Raw genomic sequence first — 9,324 nt, forward strand, 5'->3', positions numbered from 1 at the left:
CACACAGAGAGAGACAGACACACACAGCGAGAGACAGGTAAGGCAAGTAGGTACGGTGATATCCACACCTCATGAGACACTGCAGATGGACAAAAATAGCCATAAAATGTATCTGGACCGTGAAGAAAGATATTCACCTGATTTCTGTTTCAACTAATGTTGAAGGTTGCGGAACGAAAAATGTATCTGTTGTCTCTAACTGAAGAGACATACATGGAAGGGTTCATTCCCAAGTGTCTTCAGCTCGAAAAGAACAACCTGTGTTCTTCCTGTATACCTTCATCACGATTTGTACCACACCAATGTCAGAGGAAATATCTCTCTTCACCCCCAGTACGTTGGGTATGATGTCAAATTCACACTGCTTGAGGAAGACATCCTTGTCAAACAACGGGTCTACCTTCAGAATCTCTGTCAGCACCTCTGACATCTCTGTCTTGGAGAAGAGCCCACCTGACCAGACACACACACACAAAGTTAGACAAGAACAAAGACAGAGCCCACCTACCAAAGGTTGATGTGCTTCTACACCTGCATTGCTTGCTGTTTAGGGTTTTAGGCTGGGTTTCTGTACAGCACTTTGAGATATCAGCTGATGTACGAAAGGGCTATATAAATAAATTTGATTTGATTTGAGGTGGGTGGTATGGAGAAGTCAATAGGTTACCTAGGACATCGGTCATTTTATCTGTGACGGCACGAGACGCTCTGATGAGGACATCCTTGCTTTCATCATACTTCATCTCAAAGAACCCTGGGAAGAGAGGGCAGAGTGAGTCATTTAGTCCCAGTGCATTAACATCACACAGAGCACACACATCACACATTAACATCACCCAAAAATGTTACGCCCCTGAAAACAGGGAAGAAATCGTTACAGGGTGGGGGTGGCATTTCCCCAAAGCCAGGACATGGAGTTGGATCATATGGATCAAACATGGGGACCGTAGCTCTGCTGTGTGATGGCTGGGTTGTAACTGATGCTACAAAAGGAAAGGAAGTCAATACCACAGCATTTCTATTGACTTTTCACAATGTGATTACTGTATATCATTCATAGCTCCTTTTCACCAGTCAGAAACATTTTGTCAGCGCTGTTTCTTTGGTAATACTCAATTGTTGGTTCCATGTATAAGGCTACAGTGTAAACCAGGGGTACTCAAATACTACACTAAATACTACACTAAACAAAAATATAAAATCGCAACAAGTGGTGCTTCCATGTCCATGAGCTGAAATAAAAGACCCCAGATCTCTCGCATTTCTCCGTGGACAAGATAATCCATCCACCTGACAGGTGTCATATCAAGAAGCTGATTAAACAGCCTGATCATGACACAGGTGCACCTTGTGCTAGGGACAACAAAATGCCACTAAAATGTGCAGTTGTCACAACACAATGCCACAAATGTCTCAAGTTGAGGGAGCATGCAATTGGAATGTCCCCCAGAGCTGTTGACAGAAAATTTCTCTAACGTAATTTTAGGGAATTAGGCAGTACATCCAAAACAGCCTCAAAACCGCAGACCAGGTGTATGTCGTCGTGTGGGCGAGCGGGTTGCTGATGTCAACGTTGTGAACAGAGTGCCCCATGGTGGCGATGGAGTTATGGTATGGACAGGCATAAGCTACGGACAATGAACACAATTGTATTTTATAGGGGCGGCAGGTAGCCTAGTGGTTAGACCGTTGGGCTAGTAACCAAAAGGTTGCAAGATCAAATCCCCGAGCTGTCGTTCTGCCCCTGAACAAGGCAGTTAACCCACTGTTCCTAGGCCATCAATTGTAAATAAGAAGTTGTTCTTAACGGACTTGTCTAGTTAAAAAAAGGATAAATAAAATAAGAATTATCGATGGCAATTTGAATGCACAAAACTACTGTGACAAGATCCTGAGGCCCATTTCTTTTAAGGTGACCAACCAAATGCATATCTGTATTCCCAGTCCATAGTATGCCCAGTCCATAGTATGCCCAGTCCATAGTATGCCCAGTCCATAGTATGCCCAGTCCATAGTATTCCCAGTCCATAGTATGCCCAGTCCATAGTATGCCCAGTCCATAGTATGCCCAGTGCATAGTATTCCCAGTCCATAGTATTCCCAGTCCATAGTATGCCCAGTCCATAGTATGCCCAGTCCATAGTATGCCCAGTGCATAGTATTCCCAGTCCATAGTATTCCCAGTCCATAGTATTCCCAGTCCATAGTATTCCCAGTCCATAGTATGCCCAGTCCATAGTATGCCCAGTCCATAGTATGCCCAGTGCATAGTATGCCCAGTCCATAGTATGCCCAGTCCATAGTATGCCCAGTCCATAGTATGCCCAGTCCATAGTATGCCCAGTGCATAGTATTCCCAGTCCATAGTATGCCCAGTCCATAGTATGCCCAGTCCATAGTATTCCCAGTCCATAGTATGCCCAGTCCATAGTATTCTCAGTCCATAGTATTCCCAGTCCATAGATTAGGGTTTAGTGAATGTATTACAATTGACTGATTCTCATATGAACTGTAACTCAGTAAAATCTTTGAAATTGTTGCATGCTACGTTTATAATTTGTATCAATATATTTGAGACATCCAATCACACAAATTTCCTAGGTGGCAAATATTGTACAATAATTACAATATTGGATATTGTAATTTATCGCCGTAGTAACAAACTCCCACCCTAGTTGTTTAGCCTAACTCATCTACCTAGCTAACATGAGCTCCACTAGTTTGGGTCTCTGACTATAATTCAATTATATGACATGTTATTTTATCAAAATCGATTACCTAATGTTTAATTGATTACGTGTTTGAATTAAATCATGCAACAATTAAACAAATAATAACCTGGGGCACCACAGACTAATTGGGTTTATATAGACCGGCTATCTCCCAAATCCACTCTTAAAGATCTGAATATGTTTTGTCAATAGCAGTCAGTTATTCATTGTCACATCGATCAGTCTCATTCTGGTTGTAGTAAAGTACTTGGTTATCTGCACGAACCCTAGCTAACAAGTTGAATCAGCAATACACAAATTGCCTTAATGACTTATTTACTAAATAAATGTCACACACACAGCAGAGATCGCCATTGTCCTCTGAAGAATCTTTCTGGTCATAGTGTTGTAGAGTGGATACATTGAAGTTCCCTCTGTTCTTAAGAAACTGTCTGTCCTTTCCTACATACGTTTACAGCTGCAGCTGATACATCCTAGACGTCGAGTTATCACCTCTTCTCTAGTAAATAATACTTCAAAGTTCATAACAAGTTGCCATAATCAGCTTGCGCTGTATTCTGGCTGGTCTTGTCGAAACTCACCATTCCAGCGTGGTGATCGTCACCTCCACCTTGAAATTCACCATTTTAAACAGCAGTCCTAACATTTCTGGAACTACGGTGGACTTCCGTCACCAGGCTTTTGTACTGGGGGAGAGACTAATGTCTGTTCACTTGGACATGGCCACTGAGTGAGCAGAAGTTTGAGCAATGCTCTAATTTTTGAAGATAAAAATCACAATCTTTTCACAAATAGTTTCATATTTAAACATTTAAATTGCACAACAATTCCATGTGAATCTGATAACTAGAATGTGTAGTAGACTTTACAAGATACAATTTGTCATCCTAGATATAATGTCCCAGACAACAACTGATCTGACATCATATTCTTTAAGTACCAACGGACACTTTCAACTGGTTGAGAAAGGGAAATATTGTTCCATTCCCCAACCTTTTGATGTTACCGTACTTTATCTGTGGTAACACAGGGCTTTCCAAGAGTCCATTCTGTAGAGTGGAGAGAAAAGGGAGAAAGGCATTTATGGGGGGACGTCATGACAACTATATATACACAGTACCAGTCAATAGGTTGAACACAAACCCTTGAATGAGTAGGTTTCCTTATTTTGACTTTGTAATATAGATTAGGGAAGACATCAAAACTATGAAATCATGTAGTAACCAAAAATGTGTTAAATATATTTTAAAATGAGATTCTTCAAAGTACATACATTGACATTCAAGATGACTCTGTTCTTCCAACTTTGTGGCAACAGTTTGGGCCCTTTCATGTTTCAGCATGACAATGCTCCCGTGCACAAAGCGAGGTCCATACAGAAATACATTTGCCGAGATCGGTATGGAAGAACTTGACTGGCCTGCACAAGTCCGTATTGTTCCCATTCCACTGTCCACCTATTAAGGATGACTGGTGTAAACCTAAGATAGAAACACAGTTTAAGGCAGCTAGTCCCCAGCCTCTCGTACCTTATCCCTTGGTAGTCCCTGGCCTCCCATTACCTGCTGCTCGTTAGTAATGGGGCCATTAGCTCCAAGATTAACAAGGTTAATAGGAGCAGGACAGTGTTCACCAGACTGATACAGCAGTCAATCATCTAGCAGAGGGTTTCCTCATATATACCTTGCTGCTCACCCCACAAACAACTCCAGGGCTAGGTTTAGATCCCTTAAAGACTGTGATTTTGGAGGCCGGGACATTTCTGACTGGCAACCATAACAATAGTTCGAATTTGGCAATTAACACAAATGAATCTTCAAGGTATAGTCAAAAGTAAATTACACGTGGTCAAGTTTACAAACACACCTGCACCTCAGAGCAACAAGCCACTGCATATGGGCATGGTTCCCACAGAGCCTGAGTAACAGCACTAAGCCACTGATGGGTAGTTTTACACTTGAACTTAGCCTCATCTACTGGACAAACAGATTACAGCAGCAGACATTCATAAAAATGGTTTTGAATAAAACTCACCAGCCAGTTTACATCTCCATCTAGGACCTGGTCGGACCCCCCTTCGCCTCCAGAACAGCCCAAATGCTTCTGGGCATGGATTCTACAAGTCGGAAACTTTCCATGTTGGTCCATGATGACGCGCTGGCATCACGCAGCTGCTAGAGATTGGACGACAGTACACCACCGCCACCAGCTTGTACTATTGACACCAGTGTCGTGTCTTTGGCTATGCCGGATTAAGTGATATGACACGCTATTCTATAAAATAATTTATCCGTAGTTAATATCACCTGATTGAGCTAATCATGTAAATGTAATTAACTAGAGAGTAGGGCACCACAAAATAATATTTATAGAGCTGTTATCTTCCGAATAAACTCTTAAAGACCTAGTAATATTTTACATCAATAGCAGTCAATATCAATCGTCACCTTAATTCAGTCTCATCTGAAAGTTGTAAATTCTTAGTTATCTGCACGAACCCTGGCTAACAATTTGAATCAGCAATACAACATTGGGTTTAATTATTTATTTACTAAATACCTAACTAATTACAAAGAATTACACATAATTAAAGCATAACTTGATTACAAATTGCGTCATAAATTAAAAGGTCCCTGGCGGGCGGAACAGATATGACAGCTTGTTACACAAAGGAAAAGGGGCTGGGTTGAGTGAAAGAGCGGGAAGACTGAGGAACAAAGGGAAGAAGCTGGGCTATCGTAAATACAGTATCTTATGCATTCTAAATTACTGCCCATTTGGAAAAGGAAAATGCAATAAATATTTACTCTGAGCTGCGCTTCGGTAGGTTGGTGGTAGATGGAAGCCCGTGTTGCCCAACCGAGTCCTTTGAAGAATGTCTCTCGTGGTCAATTGTATACGTTGTAGTAACGTCGTTGTGTGGTAGACGGGATACTCTGTCTGTTCCTTCCTAACCTGCGTTTGCAGCTGCGGTTGCTAACTCGCGGCTAGGAGGTATCACTTCTGTAGTGAATAAAAGTTCAAAGTTCATACCATTCGCAACCAAAGCTCACGCTGATGTTGGCTTCGTTCTGTAGTTATTATCTGAACCATTCTGACATAGGACCGTCGTCCTACATCCCCGGAACAGGAAGTTCTATTGTCGTCAAGGGCTTATATTGGAAGGGAGAGGAGGGCGTGTTTGAAAGGTTTTATAACCAAGGGTTTTGCAAATGTAACCTCAGTAGGGTAGAGAGAGGGAAAAGGGGGGAAGAGGTATTTATGACTGTCATAAACCTAACCCCCAGGACAACGTCATGACACCAGGCAGGATGTGTCCATGGATTTATGCTGCTTATGCCAAATCCTGACTCTGCCATCAGCATGACGCAACAGGAACCAGGATTTTTTCGGACCACGCAATATTTGTCCACTGCTCATTGTCCAGTGTTGGTGATGACGTGCCCACTGGAGCCGCTTCTTGTTTTTAGCTGACAGAAGTAGAACCCGGTGTGGTCGTCTGAGGCAACAGCCCATCCGTGACAATAATTTGAGATGCTGTTCTGCACACCACTGTGGTGCTGCACTGTTATTTGTCTGTTTGTGGCCCCATTGTCACATCGTTCTCTGGAAACTCTAGACACTGTTGTGCGTGAAAAGCCCAGATGTTTCTGAGATACTGACAATTATTCCACACCCTGAGTCGCTTACGTCACGTCACTAGTTTTACCCATTCTAAAGTTCAATCGAACAGTAACTGAATGCCTCGATGCCCGTCTGCCTGCTTTATATAGCAAGCCACGGCCATGTTACTCACTGTTTGTAGGAGCGATACATTCAGGGATGTAAACTGGTGAGGGACAAAAAATGTTTGTTTTTTTGCACTCACCCCTGTCTCCGTGGTCAGTCTTCTCACCTACCGTTGCCACTTCGTTATCGTTCAGGGGACGCGCTGTAACTGGCAAGCTGCCTTCCCAGAGTGCGAGCTGATGCTGTAACTATGAAGTTGGTTGCCTCTTCTTTCTTCAGTCACGTGCTGTGCTGAATTCTGTTGTTACGTAAACGATTGGCTGAGCCTTGGATACAGCCAGTATTGCTACAAACGCGCATCACTCGTTCACTTACAGCCAGTAGTGATCCAACCCCTACCGCCAAACTTTTTTCCCCATCGGATATACACAAAACACGTTTTTTGGATTGAAAACAGCTCATTTCACCGAAAGGTGACTAGTTTGCGTCACTGTACATTTTCGTGAACAGGTGGTGTACCTAATAAACTGGCCGATGAGTGTATATTTGAAAGGAATAGCTCTGTATTCATCATAACATATCATCCTAAATTATGATTCAGAAGGGTGATACTTAGTGACATCAATGAAAACTTAAGACACTAGACAGCAGTGGTATGCTGCTGAATAAGAGTGGCAGACTGGCAGCTCGTACTCATTAGCCTTCGAAGACCTTGTTCTCATTTTCTTCAGCCTTGGATGAAAAGTCGCTCCTCTTCCGTAGTCTCTTGGGGGCCCGTAGGGCCCACTCTGATTAAGATCATCAATCTCCTTCTTCACACTCTCCATACCCTGTGTGAGCACATACAGCAGGCTTAAGAGGAAATGCATGGCTGTTATGATGCGCTACCTAATCAGTGGGTTGATTCTGCACATTCCCTCCTGATCATTAGACTTACTTGGTTCATGCAGTGACAATATAAAAACAGAGCAAGTGGCTGCTATTACGCAGTGAAACTGACCAAACCCGGTATTTGAAGTGCTGGATTGGTCCTTTTTGTACCTTGTCCCTGACTATTTAGGTCTCACCTGTGATATTGCTCTGAAGGCACCAGTCTTTCCCAGTTTCCCTCCACTCTTGGACACAGACTCTGCTTCCTCCATGCGATCCTTGATCTTCTTCTCTATATCTGTACGACTGACCTCTTCCAGACCCTAAAAAACAGACACACAGGAACATTAACTTCTTATGTCTGACCCTCACACCCTTTCTGTTGACATGACAAAGGCCTACTTATGTTATTAATGTCCATGTTGACATTTAATTAACATGCAGCGCTACATTTACCATACTCAGGTTCAGTGATCAAAGATGATGACAGTGACTACAGCAGACAATCCATGTACAGTACCTCTTTCACAGTCTCTGAGAAGGTCCCTAACTTCAGAACTTCGGACGACTTCACAGTTTCAGACTATGGTTTTCTGAGGAAGAAAGTGAAATGGCATAGTGTGAAAAGTGAGAAGACAAAAAACAAATAATTGTCCAATCCAACCTGCCAAACAACATCCTTTGTCCAATGTGACAACGTGTGACACACGCTTCAATATCATTTGCCGGGCCACAGATTTTGACCTAAATATAAAGGAATGAAGCTGTTCAATTTTTTGGTATTCACATATTTCCGCCAAGCTTGATTCAGAGCTTCCGATTCTTCCAGCTTTTTGGCCTCCTCACGAAACTTCTTGATGTTCTCCTTCATCTCCTTGTTCTTGCTGAGCTCCTGCTTGAGGTTATCCAAGAACCCCCCAAAGAAGCTTTTTCGGCCACCTCCCCTGTCTGATGCATACCGCACCTAGAGCAAGATATGGTCATTGTATTAGTTAGAGAGAGAAACACATTTCTGCATAAGAATAAAATAATTTTGGTTATCTGACAAATTCTGCATTCAACCACACACACTACATTGCAGGGCAAGGTCTGGTTGGCTAAAGCAGAAACTGATTTGATACACTGCTGTCTAAGCACTTTGAATGTTAAAACTAAGAACTTAGTGAACTGTAAAACAGAAAGGAAGGTACAATTCAAATTGTATACAATTAATGATTAGCATGATTATCACAAGCGGAACATTCAGTTACCTGTGAGGAACTTGTGAGGGACCCACATATCCTGTATACATGAGGTCTGTTGTGTAGGAGCAATATGAAGGACTGGACACTAGAAAACTTTTAACACATTGCTGGAGGATGAAATGCACAATAAGAAAAACTCAAAACATTACGAAACATTTTGTTCTAGCCACATTATGATTGGCCAAGATGCTTTGTTAGGCATACAATACATACCTAAAACAAGTGATATTGCCAACTCATGAGATTTTGATAGCAAAAACTGTTAAAGACAACAAAGCCTATCTTGCTTATGAAATTGACAGTTTACTCCTACTAGATACTGTATGATTTTCAAAAATTTCAGAGAGTTACAAAAAAAATCACTTCAGATAGTCTGGTCATACTCAATTGTTGCACAAAACGTAAACGATATCCATGTAATTTGTCTATGCTATTGAAATACGTACGCAAGTGTAAATAATGCAAATTCAAAATGTGTGTATTATTTTAATGACAGCAATAAACTTTTGCTTGGTGCACATGTTCTACTGTTATGAATCAAGCCCCAAACACCAACAAGTCTTGCTGCTAAATTAGCGGGGTAGTCTGGTTCGGCATTTTGCAGTGGAGCAGTATATACTTGGAGTATATATATGTTTCATTGCTATTTTCAATAATGGGTAACCTTAATTATTGAAGATTAAAAGACAACTTGGAAAATATGTTTAATGAGAACTTACCTGGTAATAGAAACACAAGGAAGCCGACAT

General features: G+C 41.8%; 1 pseudogene; it reads right to left on the bottom strand.

The window, feature by feature from the left end:
* Window positions 1-5,330: 5,330 nt before the first annotated feature.
* LOC115109776 (mitochondrial import inner membrane translocase subunit TIM44-like) lies at window positions 5,331-9,324 on the bottom strand (annotated as a pseudogene).

This window comes from Oncorhynchus nerka, linkage group LG25, assembly GCF_034236695.1.
Source record: "Oncorhynchus nerka isolate Pitt River linkage group LG25, Oner_Uvic_2.0, whole genome shotgun sequence".
NCBI classification, from domain to species: Eukaryota; Metazoa; Chordata; class Actinopteri; order Salmoniformes; family Salmonidae; genus Oncorhynchus; species Oncorhynchus nerka.